This window comes from Gekko japonicus, unplaced genomic scaffold (genome assembly GCF_001447785.1).
Source record: "Gekko japonicus isolate JY-2015 unplaced genomic scaffold, Gekko_japonicus_V1.1 scaffold1481, whole genome shotgun sequence".
Taxonomy (NCBI): Eukaryota; Metazoa; Chordata; class Lepidosauria; order Squamata; family Gekkonidae; genus Gekko; species Gekko japonicus.
The window spans coordinates 82,533-88,273 of record NW_015170326.1 but is presented as its reverse complement, the minus strand read 5'-3'; positions in this window follow the sequence as shown (position 1 = coordinate 88,273).

The following is a 5,741-nucleotide window of genomic DNA, read 5'->3' as shown; positions in this document are numbered from 1 at the left end:
TAAGGAAGGCTGAGCCCCAAAGAATAGATCCTATGGAACTATGGTGCTGGAGAAGGCTCTTGAGAGTCCCTTGGACTGCCAGGAGATCAAATCAGACAGTCCAGTGACTGTTCCCTGGGAGGCCAGATACTGAAGCTCGGATACTTTGGCCTCCCAACGAGAAGGGAGCCCTCACTGGCGAAGACCCTGATGCCGGGGAAGATTGAAGGTGGAATCACATGGACCCGTTTTGGTAAACCAGATGAACTTCAGCTGGTCCTTGGGGAGGGGAGATGATCCTCCGTGCTGAGAAGAGTGCGTCAGGGTCTCTTGAGCCATTGCAGGAAATGGGGAGGTGCCCTTCCCGGCGTATGCCCCGAGAGTTGCCCCCCGGCTTTTCCTGCAAGGGGACAAGAGGATGCTCCCCCGCCGCCCCCCATCTGAGTCCATGCCCCATGATGCCCTTCTGTGTGTGTGTGGGGGGGCAACCTGCTATCTTGCACCAGCCGCATCTCCGCAGGGATAGGATGGGCGGAGGATGAGGAGACAAAATGCTGGGCAAAAAAGGCAGAAAATCATGAGATCAGAATTGGAAATGAGGCCCTGAGAGGAAGGGTTAGTGAGATAAGAATTCTAAAGCAGTCCTAGCCCTTTTTAGAGCCGGCTGGAAAGGGTTGGAGAAGTTCCGGCGAGAAGTGAGCGGAGTGGAGAAGGGAAGTGATGACAAACGTGGCCGAGAAGCATCGATCCCCCTCACCCCGAGAGTGCAACCCCCCCCCCCAATTCTTTGGACAAGCTCGACTACCAGGCCGGTGCAGGCCAGCGTCCTCCAGGGACTGCTGCATCTTCACTCATCCCCAACTGAGTGCCCTTTGCAATATCAGGGGGCTCTCAGATCACGTGAGAGGGTGCATGTGATTTCGCTAGGACCTGGAAGACCCGGGTTCAAATCTGCACTTGGGCCCTGGAAGCCCGCTGGGTGACCTTGGGCCAGTCACACTCTTTTGGCCTCGCCTACCTCACAGGGTGGTTGTGAGGATAAAATGGAGGAGAGGAGAACAACGTAAGCCGCTTTGAGTCCCCTCTGCACAAGAAGAAGCTGGGGCACAGAAGAATCAAGGCTGCGATCATACGCACAAGTAGACCCGACAGAGGCACGAATGTTGGATGGATTTAAAGGGCACGATCAGACAACATCTGGGACGTGCCCCGCAGCCATAAGCAATCAGTTCTACTCCGCTGCAGAAGCGGAGTTAAAAGACACCGGGGGAAATCTGGTAGTAAACGGGTTGCGACGGGCCACAGACAGACTTTCCCGTCTGATCCCTATCGGGCTATTTTTGGGCAGGAACGCACAGGAACGGAGTTCCAGCTGGCTCCTGAGCTGGCCACGCCCAGCAGGAACTCATTAGCATAATAGGCCACACCCAACAGCAGAAACTCATTAGGATTGGCTACATTAGGGGTGTGTGGCCTAGCATGCAAAGGAGTTCCTGCTACAAAAAAAGGCCCTGGATTTTGACAATAAACAAGGTAAACAGAGAGCGCACTTCTGGTAACTTGGGGTGTGTGGCCTAATATGCTAATGAGCTTGCTGTTAGGGTGTGGCCTAATATGCTAATGAGCTTGCTGTTAGGGTGTGGCCTAATATGCTAATGAGCTTGCTGTTAGGGTGTGGCCTAATATGCTAATGAGTTCCTGCTGGGCTTTTTCTACAAAAAGAGCCCTGGATCAGGCCATCCCGACTCCATGCCATTGTTCCCCCCCCCACCTCACAGTATACGCATCACTGCACACTCCATAGGGAGTCCTCGGTGCAAAACGTGTGATTCATCGATCCCTCGGGTAAGCGGATGGGGGGAAAACGGCACACACAAAAGAGACTCGCCCGCAGTTGCGTATGATCACGCGATGACGGACTGCGCCCGCAGCTTCCAAGAGAGGTGTGACCGTGCAACTGCGGGTCAAATTCTTCCAGAGGAAATAGCTTCGCTTCCCCCCCACCCGAGTTTTCAGGTGCATGTGACCGCAACCGTATGAATTAAATTGGATATTTACATAAACTGTCCCCTGCCTCTTGATTGTTTGAGGAGCTGGCCAATGTGGGTTTAAATCAATCACTTTTAAATTAGTTGCTGTAGATTTTCCGGGCTGTACGGCTGTGGTCTCAGCACTGTAGGACCGGACGTTTCCCCAGCAGCTGTGACTGGCATCCTCAGAGGTATAACACAAAAAGACGGAGTACTCTCTGTGTCAAGGTGAGAAGGAAAACGGTAGACAGGTAATTTATATCTACTCAGGAAGGTGGGGTAGGGCTGAGTCATTATCTTGTAGGAGTTCCCCAGGCTGTGAAAACATGCTAATTGAGGAGCTTTCCTGAGGAGGTTCTTTTGCATATGGATGGGCTGCTGAAATTCTAATCTTATCTGTAGTGCTGTTGTAAGATGTAGAGCACTTTGTGTTTTTCAGGACAGGAAACCATGACTTTTAAAACCCGCCCTTCTTCCGATGGATTTATTTAAAGCTTTCATTAGCTGCCTTTCTCCCTGAAAGAACTCAGGGCTGTTGACAACACAGATAAAATACATAATAAAATACATTCGAAACATGAAAAACAGAATTTAAAATTACCGGTCAGGACTGCTTGTAAACTTAAGCAAGGAGCTTGGAGCAGTGCATGTGGTTCTCCCTCCTCCGTTTTCAGGTAGATGGGGGGGGGACTGACTGGCCCCGTGTCCCCCGCCAGGAGCTTCGTGGGTCAGGTTGGTGGTACAAGGGAGGATTTGCAGCTCTGCCCCTTTATTTCATTCATTGATTCATTCATTGATTCATTCATTCCCTGCCTTTCTCCCAAAATGGGGGGCCAAAGTGGTTTATTTTGTCCCCCCCTCCATTTTAGCCTCACAGCAACTCTGCAAAGTAGGTCAGGCTGAGAGAGCGTGACTGGCCCAAGGTTGCCCAGCAAGCTTCCATGGCATGAGTTGGGATTCGAACCTGGGTCTCCCAAATATTCATCCACTGCACCACACTGACTCTCAACAGTTGGACCCAGAGAGCTCCTTGGGGTTGCTACGAACAGCATCAGCGTGGTCAGACTCTAGGATCGTTCTCGGGGGTGTTTCCACGCTTGTCCCCTCTCCACCCCTTCATGCTCTTGGTTCAGCACAAATTCATTAACATCGTCCGTATCTAGGGTTGCCAAATCCATCCTGGAAATTCCTGGAGATTTGGGGGCAATGCCTGTAGAGGGGCGAATCTGGGGAGAGACCTAACCCTAAAGCCAGTTTGGTGTAGTAATTAAGAGTGTGGACTCTAAACTGGGAAAACCGGGTTTGATTCCCCACTCCTCCACATGAAGCCAGCTGGGTGACCCTGGGTCAGTCACAAGTTCTGTCAGAGCTGTTCTCTCGTGGGCAGTCCTCGAAATAGCTGTCTGGGCCCCGCCTACCTCACTGGGTGTCAGTTGTGGGGAGGGGATGGGGGGAGGGGATGGGAAAGGAGATTGTAAGCCGCCCTGAGACTCCTTCGGGTAGTAAAGGGTGGGGTATAAATCCCATCTCCTCTACAGTTTGGTGTAGTGGTTAAGTGTGCGGACACTAATCTGGGAGAACCGGGTTTGATTCCCCACTCCTCCACTTGCACCTGCTGATGTGACCTTGGGTCAGTCACAAGCTCTGGCACAGCTGACCTTGAAAAAGAGCAGTTTGTGTCAGAGCTCTCTCAGCCCCACCTCCCTCACAGGGTGTCTGTTGTGGGGAGGGGGAGGGAAAGGAGTTTGTAAGCCACTCTGAGACTCCAATTGAAGGGCGGGGGATAAATCCAATCTCTTCTTCTACTGCTGTCTTCTTCTTCTCTTCTTCTTATTTATTTATTTATTTTGATTTGATATATTGATTTTTATCCCGCCCATTCCGGCCTAGGCTGGCTCAGGGCGGCTCACGACAAGATAAAAGTTATCATAACATATAATTTTTTTATTTTATGACCTCCCTTTCCTTCTCTGCCTTACCTTCTGCCTACATCTTAGCAGTAGGCTGGACATGGAGCAAGTCTGGAGGCGAGGGGCTGTGGCTCAGTGGCTGGAGCCTCTGCTTGGTGCGCAAATCATCCCAAGTTCAGTCCCCGGCAGCATCTCCAGTCAAACAAAGGACCAGGCAGGAGGTGATGTGGAAAGACCCCTCTGCCTGAGACCCTGGAGAGCTGTAAAGAGTGGCTGTGGCTCAGTGGCAGAGCTTCCGCTTGGCCTGCAGAAGGTCCCAGGTTCAGTCCCCAGCATCTCCAGTTAAAAGGACCAGGCAGCAGGTGATGGGAAAGACCTCTGCCTGAGACCCCGGAGAGCTGTAAAGAGGGGCTGTGGCTCAGTGGTAGAGGCTCTGCTTGGCATGCAGGAGGTCCCAGATTCAGTCCCCAGCATCTCCAGTTAAAAAGGTCCAGGCTGGAGGTGATGGGAGAGACCCTGGAGAGCGGCTGCCAGTCTGAGTAGACAACGCTGACCTGGATTTGGTATAAATATAAATAAATAAAATAAATGTGTGTGTGAAGAAGCGCATTTATCTCTGCCCTGCTTCCCAAACAGTAGGGGATTTGGGGGAACGGCCGTGGCTCAGTGGCAGAGCCCCTGCTTGGCACGCAGAAGGTCCCAGGTTCAATCCCCGGCAGTATCTCCACTTAAAAAGGACTAGGCTTTAAGTGATATGAAAGGCCTTTCTGCCTGAGACCCTGGAGAGCCACTGCCCGTCTGAGTAGACAAGACTCAGATACACAGAGAGAGTGTGAAATAATGTTCAAGATTCAAGGTTCATTTGAAAGTTACTCCTCCAGTGTTTCATAAACAAAACCCCCTTTCAACGACGTCGTCCGGTTGCGACTCTTCACTACGTCATTTAAAAAAATTCTCGTCCCCTTTGTCAGCCCGGCTCAGAACGTTCCAACTGGACATTTTTCTTTGAGTCGATGGAAGCTACTCAGTGCACTGTTTTGCTAGAAAGGGAACGCATCAACGTTTCAAATGAATACGTTTTTATTTCATCCCCCCCCCCGCCCAGTTTCTCTTCCTGATGTGTGATTATTGAAAGTGTCTGGGGGTGGGTGGTGGTGGGGGTGGAATATGTGGTCTCCTTGTGAGCAGCGGCGGCATCCCTCAGACCCCCCTCCCCTCCCCTCCCCGTAACGGCCTGCCATTCGCTCTTCCATTTGTAGCTGCTAAATGAAGCCAACCTGGAATTTCTGCCTCTGCTGAGCCAGCAAGAATCTGTGCGGAGCCGAGACCGTCTGAGCTGGAAGCGCTTTGATTTTCAGCGTACGAGGGTGTGCGGCAGCGGACACGCTGATGAAGGGAGGGCGTGGTTCCCCCAACCCGTTCGGAGCGGCGGCTGGCCTCGTGTGCCGCTTAACGGGGGCTCAGACAATGGCAGTGAAAAGCAACCGTGGAAGGTAAGTGCCGTGCTGGATCGCACCAGAGATGCATGCGTCACGCTGCTCCCGCATAAGGGCCAGCCGGACTTCCCTGAGATGATCACAACAAGGCAGGCACAATGATGGGGAGAGCAATTCCCTTGCCCTGGGAAGAAGCAGAGGTAGACTGCCTCTGACTTTGGAGGCTGCATCCCTAGCTGTCACAGGTGGTAGCTGATGTTAGACTTCTCCAGGGGTCACTTCCTGCAGGAGCGCACAGGAGCGGAGCTCCGGCAGTAAAGAGCCCAGGGGGCGGGCACATGCAACAAGCCCCGCCCCCTGCTCCCAGCAGCCCTCAGTCAGAGCAA